Source organism: Bombina bombina, chromosome 5 (genome assembly GCF_027579735.1).
Source record: "Bombina bombina isolate aBomBom1 chromosome 5, aBomBom1.pri, whole genome shotgun sequence".
NCBI classification, from domain to species: Eukaryota; Metazoa; Chordata; class Amphibia; order Anura; family Bombinatoridae; genus Bombina; species Bombina bombina.
In genome coordinates, this window is record NC_069503.1 from 850267360 (window position 1) to 850279637 (window position 12278).

The following is a 12278-nucleotide window of genomic DNA, read 5'->3' on the forward strand; positions in this document are numbered from 1 at the left end:
GTTAGAATCACCAAGCTGTAGCAAACCATAAGACTGTGTTATCATATCCAACCAAATACAGAACTCTCACACTCCTGAAAGAGCACATGAAGGACGCTGTGCTGACAGTCTTGTGTTGCTCCCCTTTTACTCTGCTGGGGGCTGAGTTGTATAATCTGTGGAACTTTTACTGTATTGTTTATCTGTATTAACCCTTGCTTTTCTCCCACTAACATTTGGTTTCCCTCAGTGATAGGATATTGCTAGTACTGGTTAAGTCATTCATATACACTGTATCATATTTTGGTTGAAAAGGATCTTTCTAGTCTGCTGTTAGAATAACATCCACATATGCTAGCCATTTTCTCACTTGTAAAGGTATATGGAGAAATATTTAACGAATACCCCCATGGCAAGTCGCAGCAAAACTAGCTCTGGCAGAAATAAATCTGGAGCTGACTCCTCAAACGCGGGAGCTAGCACTGACAGCTGCCTAGATAGTGTTTCACTTGACACACACCCCATTGTTAAACAGATATCTTTACTATTTATGCCTAAAATTGATAATTTACAGAGGGGGGTTGATACCCTCACAGATGATGTTAAACAATTCTCCACATGTGTAGCAGAAGCTGAGAATAGAATCTCTGATTTGGAAGATTCTAATGTATCTAACTCAAATAAAATTGAAGCCTTAGAGAGACAAGCCGTGACATTACAATTAAAATTAGATGACCTAGAAAATAGGTCGAGACGCAATAATGTGCGCCTCTTGGGTCTCCCCGAATCAGTAAAACCATCAGATATCATCCACTTTGTTGAAAATACACTCCCCACATTACTGAAGATACCTACACAAGACCTGGAGGGTGGGGTGGAACGTGCTCATAGGGTAGGCCCAGAAAGGGCTGGCTTAGATAACTTACCCCAACCCCGGCCAATTATGATCAAGTTTCTACATTTCCAGACCAAAACAGCATTACTAAGAGCTTACAGAAAAATGGACAATGTGATGTATGAAAATGCACGCTTGCTCCTGTTTCAAGATTTCTCGGTGGATCTTATGAAACGCCGGAGGGAATTTTCACCAATCTGCTCACAACTTCATAGGGAGGGTAGACAAGCCTTCTTGCTATACCCAGCTAGGCTAAAAATTATGACCCCCAGAGGCCCAAAATTCTTTGACAATCCAACTGCGGCTCAAAATTTCCTAGAAGGTGGGGGGGCCCCCCCACGCAGCCCACGCCAGAATCATCCAAGAGGGGAGGAGGGTTGAAACTGTAGTAAATAGGAACTCACCCTAGGTTTTAAATCAAGTAGTCTGTTCTGATGGCCACTGAAATAACTGACAATGGGTCCGCAGCTACACGCGGACTTAGAACTTTGAAGTTCAGTTTAAGTTCAGGTTTGAGTTTTATAATGTTATATGTTACCATAGGTTACTTTCTAGATTCAGGGCACTTAGAACACGCAAGCAAAGGAGAAGGATCAGTTGTGTGGGAAAACGGGAGGGGTGTAAACTCTTGTAACCCATCGTTCCTAATTACATCCCAAGCACAGGTTATGTTAGAATGTACAATGCTGATGAGAGATTTAATATGCTCGCTTGGTTATTGGAATGTAACAACCCTTCTGTTAAATGTTTCATGGTTTTTGAACACATATGTATATATGCAGTATTCTCAGATCATAACTCATACAGACATAGTCAGAATGATGGAACCTATTACAACCTGTATGAAAGTTCTTATTATTCTTCCACTACTTTTCTACATACTTGTTGAACAGTTCACGACTCATTTCAGGGTAACAACTCTTTCATGTCTTTTCATCGTAGAGCTACTGTTACTTAGAGATACTAGTAGAGGCCTGGCGGCGGTTCATAGTGGTGGAAGACTGAACCGGGAGTCTGATCACTACGGTGAGGAATTTAAACTTTTTTTTTTTTTTTTTTTTCTTTCTCTCTCCCCTTCCCCTCTTCCATATACCCCCCTTTTTACCCTCGCACTTGGGACATTATTCACATACTCATATACAGTTACCAAAACAAGATACAGGATCCACTTAAACATTAAAATTTAACGTCTATTCTTGGAATATTGGGGGTATCCACTCCCCAATAAAAAGAAAAACAATACTCACACAACTTAGGAAAAAGAAAGCAGAGATCGCATTTCTTCAAGAGACGCATCTTTTAGATGCAGAACATGAGAAGTTGAGATCTGACTGGGTAGGGAGGGTTGAATACGCCTCATTTAGCTCTGCCAGTAGGGGGGTTGCAATACTTCTAGGCAAAAGACTTGAACATGAAGTTAAGGAAGTGCTCAAAGACCCAGAAGGCAGATATATCATTGTACAAATATGTGCTGCAGAGCAAACATATACGCTTTGCAACATTTACGCCCCGAACATAAAAGATAGGGGGTTCTGGAATAATATTGTAACAATCCTCTCTCCCTATCTGGGTACACATATTATACTAGGGGGTGATTTTAACCTCACCCCTAATCCTCACTGTGACAGGTTAAGAGGGACACATAGCGGGAAGCCTAGAAAGATGGCTAAAATCTCAGAAAAATTTGAAAAGGACACTTTTGCTCTACTGGGGAACTCCCTGGGTGTGGTGGACATATGGAGGCAACTGAACCCTGATGGGAAAGATTATACCTGTGCGTCACGTACCTCACCCTCTATGTCCCGCATAGATATGTTTCTGATCTCAAACTCTCTCATTACACGTATCATAGACACCAAAATAGGGGAAGTGGCGGTTTCAGACCATGCACCCATTGCGCTTTTCATAGATAAGAACCCGTCGGTTTGCAACAGACGAACTCTTAAATTCCCAAAATATTTGCTCTATTCTCAGGAATTTCAGAGCCACCTAACTCACTGTTGGGATGATTACCGGGTAAACAATGCACAGCATATAAACACCCCAGAACTATTCTGGGCAACCGCTAAAGCTGTCTTGTCGGGCAACATTGTTGCTTACCTGGCACGTAGGAAAAAGCAATTCACAGAGAAACTAGGGAAGCTGAGAGATCGCCTAGCGGAGACTTACCGCACTTACTGTGCGGCTCCCTCTGGTCTCAATTACCGAAATTATATTGACACCAAAAAGGAATATGATGCCTTACTAGCCAATCAGGCCTCACAAGCCCTCCTGCGAACCAGGGGTAAATATTATAGATTCGGGGATAAGTCAGGGAAACTTATGGCGGCGTTAGTGAATATGAGCACATCCTCCAAACACATCACAGCCCTGAAAAGACAGGGAAAACTAGTGAAGGATGCTGATTCAATAGCTGAAGCATTCGCGTCTTATTATACCACTCTTTATGCCAGTGAAGGTGCCTCAGACACCGAACTAAAAGATAAATTCTGGGAAAATATCAACTTCCCACAGATCTCAGACTCTCAACTGGAGAAACTAAATGCCCCCATAAGGGAAGAGGAGATCCAGAGAACGATCATGTCCATGGCGCTGGGCAAAGCCTCAGGCCCGGATGGACTGCCGATAGAGTTCTATCGGCTCTTAAAGGACCAGGTCTCCACGACGCTATCCTACCGGCCTATCTCTTTACTGAACTCCGACTACAAGATACTAACTAAACTTCTGGCTGAGAGACATTTATACTACCTGATATCATTCACATGGATCAAACAGGATTCATGTACGCAAGATCGTCAGTGGTCAATGTTCGCAGGGTTCTGCAGGTTATCCAACACTTTTGGCCCAAAAAGAAGGGCGAGGTAGTAAGAGATGACGAGGAGGCCTTCCTGCTGTCACTTGACGCAGAGAAGGCCTTCGATCGAGTGGAGTGGGACCACCTCCTCTACACCATGGCTAAGGCTCGCTTCTCTGGCCCCTTTCTAACTTTTATCAAAAATTTGTACCGTGCCCCCCTAGCTAATATACTAGTTAACAATATATTCTCGGCAAACATTTATCTACATAGAGGCACCCGGCAGGGCTGCCCCTTATCACCCCTCCTCTTTAACATTGCCCTGGAACCGCTGGCTATCAAGTTAAGGCAGGTTTTTCCTGGCATAGATTTGGCAGGGCATCCACAACACCTGGCGCTATATGCGGACGACATACTCTTGTTTGTACAAAACCCCCGCACTTATATACCGCATATACTAGAAACCCTTACCGACTTTGGCCGATTTTCAGGCTATAAAGTCAATATGCACAAATCCGAGATCCTGTGGCTTCTCAGAAAAACTAACTCAAGTGGGGAATTTCCGTTCTCGGTGGCTAAACATGACATCACATATCTTCGCATCAAGATTTCTGCAAACCCAAACAAGCTATACTCTAATAATTTGACACCCATATGCGCAAAACTACAGGCACAGATGGACAGCTGGAGATCCCTTCCTTTGTCACTCTCAGGTAGGATCAATCTTCTTAAAATGGTGATACTCCCCCACCTTCTATATCCGCTTCTTATGCTTCCCCTACTATTAAGTAAGGCTGATGTCAAAATGCTAAACGCGGCGGCGACCCGCTTCATTTGGAAGGGGGGTAAGCCACGGATTTCGAGGGAAAAATTGAGCATGGGTTTTCTTAATGGAGGCCTGGCTTTGCCAGACTTCAGGCTGTACAATTGGGCAGCTCTGATTCGCCTAGTGCTGGACTGACAAGTGGGAACTCATCATTTTTGTCGGCCCTCTATGGAGCAGGCTACTCTGGGGGATGTCTCCCTGGCATACCTACCACATGTCTCAAACATGAGATCGGTGAGGGCTCTAGGCCTTAATATGTTATTTAGCGAACCACTAAAGGCTTGGCATCAGGCTCATAAGTTCCTGAAGAAATCTTGTCATGCTTCAAGCTACCTGCCTATTATTAAAAACCCAGACTCTCCGGCGGGTTCGGAAACCCAGCCCTTCATGGTCTGGGAGCAGAAAGGGCTGACATCACTTAAACAATTGTTAACCCCGCTAACAAAAGAGGTTAAAACCTTTGGTGCTTTACAGAGAGAGTTCGGGATACCGAGAACACATTTCTTTGCCTTTCTACAGGTACGTCACTATATCAACTCTTTAACTCGGAGCACACCTGAATTCTGGGAGGGTTCCCCCTTCCGCATCTCACAAACACTATACACCATGGGTAGGTTTTCCTTATCGGAAATCTATCAAACACTCATACAACATAGAGCACAGAGCACAAGGGATTCAGTGCAAACGGGGTGGTCCCGTGTGGGAATTGAGGGTATTACTTGGGAAGACATAAGAAGAGGTCTCGAACGAACTAAATCAGCCACACTGTCCGCCATGTACAGGGAGTCCCAGATACGTTTCCTCCATAGGGCCTATCTCACACCAAGAACATTAGCCAAATGGGCTCATATGCGCCCTAACCAATGTGTGAGATGTGCAGCAGAGGCGCCTACTCTCTTACATTATATGTGGGAGTGTCCGTCAGTCAGACAGTACTGGAATAAAATACAATATTGGATCAATAAGTCCTTACAGATACACATCACGCTTAGCCCAGAAACTATCCTATTTTTGCATTGGGAAACGCAACACAGGCAACAAGACGCAATATTAAGCCTAGTAATTTTATTAGCTAGAAAATGTATCTTAAAAAAGTGGACAGTAAGGAAGGGCCCCTCCTTTGTGGGCTTTAGGAACCTACTTAGAACACAAATATTCACGGAACAAATGGATGTTAGGATGGATGTTCAGAACAGGCTGGGTTTATTCCTGCGTAAATGGCGCAGACTCATACTTACCTTCGAGTTGGAGATTCAGAGACTTATTCTGATCCCATTTAGGGACTCAGTTCTTTTCATAGAAGCGGAACTGAGAGGGGAGTGGGCACATTTATTTTAAAACGACAATTGTTTCATAGGTGAACTGCCTCCCCATCCCCTCCTCTCCTTCCTCACCTCCCACAGCCTCCCTCCCCCCCTTTTTTTTTTTTTATATTTTTTTTTTTTTTATTTCCTCCGCCGGGCCTCAAGGACAATAATATTTGTCCTTTTTTTTTTTCTTTTTTTTAAAAAAAGGTTTATTTAGGTTACTAGTTAGAATAGGTTACTTAAGTGTTTAGTTATAGGTATATTAAAGAAAATGGAAAAAGATTATGTCGGGGAAGTGCAATCACTCAGACCAAGTAAATATCATGTAAGATAGAAACGTAGTGTGGACAAGTGAAGAAAATATTCCACCCCTCATAATGTGACATTGCTTTGTTTCATACTGTGTTTAATTTTGGACCTGCATTGTAAATCTTGTCACCAGATATGATAACCGCACAAAATGTAATCACTGGAATGTGTGTATTGCTTTACCGGACAACAATAAAAAGATATTTGAAAAAAAAAAGGGAATATTGCCCTATTTAAGAATTCTTAAGCTTTATTTTGTTTACTCTGATTATTGTCAAAAGACACATCACAGACTGATACTTTTGATCAAATTGTTTAAATTGTTTACACCCCAGCAGGAAAACCCGCAGACACCACTTTCTGGCTCCCTGGTAAGAGCCTCAACTCGCGCTACAAGCCGTAGCCAAAGGATACAGCACATTCACAGGGGGCCAAAGATTTGTATGCACGCAGACAAGGAAAAAGGCAACCGACTTACTGCACTGCTGTTACCGCCCCAGACCCCCCTGGAGGGGCTGGATGGTTATATGCTGTTGATCGTGGGCCCCTGCGGACCGTCCAGTGACTGAAGACTTCTAGTGCCCGCTGTGGGGCCAGGATAGCGGCCTCCTAGGACACTGAGCTGGTGTTCCATTGCCCCGGTCGGGAAGGAGTAGACCCGATGGGGCGCCGTGAGTGGTGAGCTGAGCGTAGGCAGACAGAGTAAGCTGGCCAATTGGAGAGCGAGCTGGTAACAATCCCACTATTGCAGCCAATAGGAGCGGAAGGCGCAATAGGATTCAATTGAGACTTGGATATTGTAACTTTGTCGAAGGCCTCTGAGCTTGTGAAATCCCGCGACGTGCTGAATATGATAAAGGGAGTTTTTAAGACTCTATTATAGCACAACTTGTATCTACAGGTCAATTCGTGTGGAGCAGAGTGCCTGGGAATCGTTGGCACAGACGTGAGTGTTTTAGTCACTAATTTTATGAGATGGGAACTATTTAGAGAAATTTTGGTCTATACATATTAATCCCAGCAAAGCCTTTGCTGCGTGGAAAAGACTTTTTACCGAACTCTCACAACTACTGTTAATTGAACTATTTATTATTCCTTATTGTTGGCTATGTGAGGTATTGCTGATCTAGTTTAAGGGGAATAAGGGAAAGAGGAAGAGGGGGACAAAAGGAAAAAAAAGAGAAAAAACATAGGAGAATTATTTCATACTAATATGAATAACGGTCTAGAGTCACATTTGTTAAATTCTTTCATTTCAATCCCAATGTCTTAATCTATATTCTGAATGTTTTTTCTGGACATCGATATTACTGATTTCAGTATTATGGATGTATGTCTCTTAGGAGGTATACATAATAAGTGTCCCTCTCTCAGGAGATTTTTACAATAAGTGTCTTTCTCTTAGGTGGCAATTTCAACAAGTGTCTATCTCTTAGGAGGTATATATAAGAAATGTCTGTCTCTTAGAAGGCATACAGGGAGTGCAGAATTATTAGGCAAATGAGTATTTTGACCACATCATCCTCTTTATGCATGTTGTCTTACTCCAAGCTGTATAGGCTCGAAAGCCTACTACCAATTAAGCATATTAGGTGATGTGCATCTCTGTAATGAGAAGGGGTGTGGTCTAATGACATCAACACCCTATATCAGGTGTGCATAATTATTAGGCAACTTCCTTTCCTTTGGCAAAATGGGTCAAAAGAAGGACTTGACAGGCTCAGAAAAGTCAAAAATAGTGAGATATCTTGCAGAGGGATGCAGCACTCTTAAAATTGCAAAGCTTCTGAAGCGTGATCATCGAACAATCAAGCGTTTCATTCAAAATAGTCAACAGGGTCGCAAGAAGCGTGTGGAAAAACCAAGGCGCAAAATAACTGCCCATGAACTGAGAAAAGTCAAGCGTGCAGCTGCCAAGATGCCACTTGCCACCAGTTCGGCCATATTTCAGAGCTGCAACATCACTGGAGTGCCCAAAAGCACAAGGTGTGCAATACTCAGAGACATGGCCAAGGTAAGAAAGGCTGAAAGACGACCACCACTGAACAAGACACACAAGCTGAAACGTCAAGACTGGGCCAAGAAATATCTCAAGACTGATTTTTCTAAGGTTTTATGGACTGATGAAATGAGAGTGAGTCTTGATGGGCCAGATGGATGGGCCCGTGGCTGGATTGGTAAAGGGCAGAGCGCTCCAGTCCGACTCAGACGCCAGCAAGGTGGAGGTGGAGTACTGGTTTGGGCTGGTATCATCAAAGATGAGCTTGTGGGGCCTTTTCGGGTTGAGGATGGAGTCAAGCTCAACTCCCAGTCCTACTGCCAGTTTCTGGAAGACACCTTCTTCAAACAGTGGTACAGGAAGAAGTCTGCATCCTTCAAGAAAAACATGATTTTCATGCAGGACAATGCTCCATCACACGCGTCCAAGTACTCCACAGCGTGGCTGGCAAGAAAGGGTATAAAAGAAGAAAATCTAATGACATGGCCTCCTTGTTCACCTGATCTGAACCCCATTGAGAACCTGTGGTCCATCATCAAATGTGAGATTTACAAGGAGGGAAAACAGTACACCTCTCTGAACAGTGTCTGGGAGGCTGTGGTTGCTGCTGCACGCAATGTTGATGGTGAACAGATCAAAACACTGACAGAATCCATGGATGGCAGGCTTTTGAGTGTCCTTGCAAAGAAAGGTGGCTATATTGGTCACTGATTTGTTTTTCTTTTGTTTTTGAATGTCAGAAATGTATATTTGTGAATGTTGAGATGTTATATTGGTTTCACTGGTAAAAATAAATAATTGAAATGGGTATATATTTGTTTTTTGTTAAGTTGCCTAATAATTATGCACAGTAATAGTCACCTGCACACACAGATATCCCCCTAAAATAGCTATAACTAAAAACAAACTAAAAACTACTTCCAAAACTATTCAGCTTTGATATTAATGAGTTTTTTGTGTTCATTGAGAACATTGTTGTTTTTCTACAATAAAATTAATTCTCAAAAATACAACTTGCCTAATAATTCTGCACTCCCTGTATATAATAAGTGTCTTTCTCTTAGGAAGCGTACATAATAAGTGTTTTTCTCCTAGGAGGTATACATAATAAGTGCCTTTATTGCAGGAGGTTTACATAATAATTGTCCTTCTCATAGGAGGTATACATAATAAGGGTCCCTCTCTTAGGAGGTATATACAACAAGTGTCTTTCTCTTAGGAGACATATATAACATGTGTCGGTCTCTTAGGAGGTATATATAATAAGTGTCTTTCTTTTAGGAGGCATACATAACAAGTATTTTTCTATTAGGAGGTATACATAATAAGTGGCTTTATTACAGGAGGTTTACAGAACAAGTGTCTTTCTCATAGGAGGTATACATATCAAGTGTCTTTCTCCTAGGAGGTATATATAAGGGGTTAGGTTTAGAAGGCATATGGGTAGCCATGCAACTGTTCATATAAGGCTCCAGGAATAGAGTAGATGCATTTAGATTAATTAAGAAATCTATTGCTTAATTTGGCTAATATATCCAGAGAATAAGTCTTCAAGTCAGTCAATTTGAAAAAGTAATATTTGGCCAGCATCATTATATCAATACTTATTAAACTATAAAGGTTAGTGGTTGTAAGTGTTGTCTGGTTGCAATTGAATGAGACACAGCAGGCTCTTCATTATTTTGTTGCTTCACGTTTTCACAGAATGTATTCATTTTTCTTTTTGTGTGTGTTTTCCCACATTTTCTCTTTTTTCCCTTGATCCCTTCTCCTCAGCAAGAAGGGAGGGAGGGAAAGAAGGAAAAGCGGAGAAGATAAAAGAGGGGGGAATAAGGGGAGAGAGATAAAGTAAGGGAACAAGGGGACTAGAAAAAGGGGGGGGGTTCTTCACAATTGTGTGCACAGATTCACAGAATTATATATAGTGTGTTGTACCAGGGGTTTCCTGGTTCGGTGTGGTGTGTGATTCTATATATACACTATCCTTGAATGGAAAGATATATCACTCAGGTGAAATCTTTTTCACCCATAATGCCTGCTAAGGTGAAAGATAAGAGAAATAAAACAATTGATGCCAGCTTAGATAGTACTATGGAGACCAGTAAATTTCATGTGATATGCAAGAGCTCACTGCTAAACTGTCAGAAGTATTTTCCCCTCAATTTGATGCTATTAAAAAGGATTTAAGTTCTATCTCTAATGAAATTGTTACATTAGCATCAGAGGTGAGACAGTTTTCTACTAGATTAACAGAGGCAGAGAATAGGATCTCTGATTTAGAAGATCAGACCCATATATCTACAGAGTTAATTCAGAAACAAGACACCAAAATTAGAAATATGCAGTTGCGCCTGGAGGATCTGGAGGATCGCTCCAGGCGTAACAATATCAGACTGGTTGGGCTACCAGAATCTCCAGAATTTGACGATTTATTAAAATTCACTTCCACTATGCTTCCCCTTGCTCTAGGGATGCCCGCACATGTATTACCACTCATGATTGAACAGGCGCATAGGCTAGGCCCCAAGAAAAATTTTCCTGATGGAGCCATAAAAAATAGAGCATGTTTATTTAAACTCTTAAAATATCAAGATAAGATTGAAATGCTGAGACTATTTAAAACAGCCGAACCTCCAACATTTGGAAATTCTAGGGTACTAATGTTCCAAGATTTTTCCTCTGAGACCTCCTCTAGGAGGAGAGCAATGGCACTGCATTGTACCCATCTTATCAACAAAGGGTTAAAAGCACGGATGATTTATCCCGCTCGTATTTTAGTAGAAGATCAAGGCATGAGACATTCCTTTGATGAGGTCTCAGAGGTAAAAAAATTTATAGACTCCCTTGAGAGTACATAGTCGTAGAGCTGGCTTCGAAATGTAAGTTAGCCTGAATCCTCTTTTAGAATAGAACTGATGGTTCCAGACATGGTTAGCGGAGTTGCTTGTGTGTTATTTGTGTTATTTGTGATGAGGGGTGTAATGTGGGGTTGTTTGTGTTTTTTTTTTTTCTCCTCTCCTCTCCCCTCCCAGTGGAATGGCTAGACTAGATGGGTGAACAAGTTAAGATATTATCATGGAATATAGGGGGAATAACCTCCACCATTAAGGGTAAACTGGTTATTAAAAAATTATCTACGTATAAACCTGATATAGTCCTTCTACAGGAGACACACCTAAACAAACTAGAGACAGCCAAACTAAAGATAAAATGGGTAGGGGAAGTTATATCTACAGCTGGGGGAGCCAGGAAATGTGGTGTAGCTATTCTTCTACATAAGGATTTAGATTACAAGCTACTCAAAATAGAGCTAGATGAGGAAGCTAGATATATCATTTTACAAATTCAGTTAAATAATGTAAAATTGGTGATTTGTAACGTATACGCCCCTAACAAATTTTCTAGAGCATTTTGGGAAAATATAAAAATAAAATTATTTCCGTTCCTTTCGGAAAATTTAATTATAGGGGGTGATTTTAACGCAACACTTTGCCCTATCCTGGACAGATTTTCAAATAAAAATGTTTCGTTACATAACAGTAAAGCGAAAGTTTTAAAACAACTCTGTAGCAGGTTGAAACTAGTTGATATCTGGCGTTTAAAAAACCCAGATAAATTTGCCTACTCATGTGAATCTAAAGCCCATGGGACTTTTTCCAGAATAGACCTGTTTTTAATTTCTGAAACTCTGTCGACGCAGGGAGTAGAATGTGAGATAGGAGAGATCTGTGTGTCAGATCACGCCATTATTTCAGTAGCTTTGTTATCCGCTAATAAAGACAGACTTAAAATTCCTAGATTTAGTTTCCCCAGATATCTATACACCAATCCGAAATTTGTTAACTTTCTGAAAACATTATGGCAGCGGTATCACAAAGAGAATTCAAATTATATTGATAAACCTGAAATATACTAGGAAGCTTTTAAAGCAGTTTTACGAGGAGAAATTCAAGCTTATGTAAGTATTTGAAAGAAGAAGAGCCATGCTCGGGAAATTCAAATTACAAGTCAAGTTAGGTATTCTTACACAAAATATCGCCAGAATCCCTCAGTAGGAAATTGGGACAAATATAAGGAAAATAGAAAACTAAGAGATCTTTTCTTAAAACAAAAATTAGTAGAGGATGAAGAAAAAATAAATCTTTACTACAGAGGTGTCCATGGCTGTT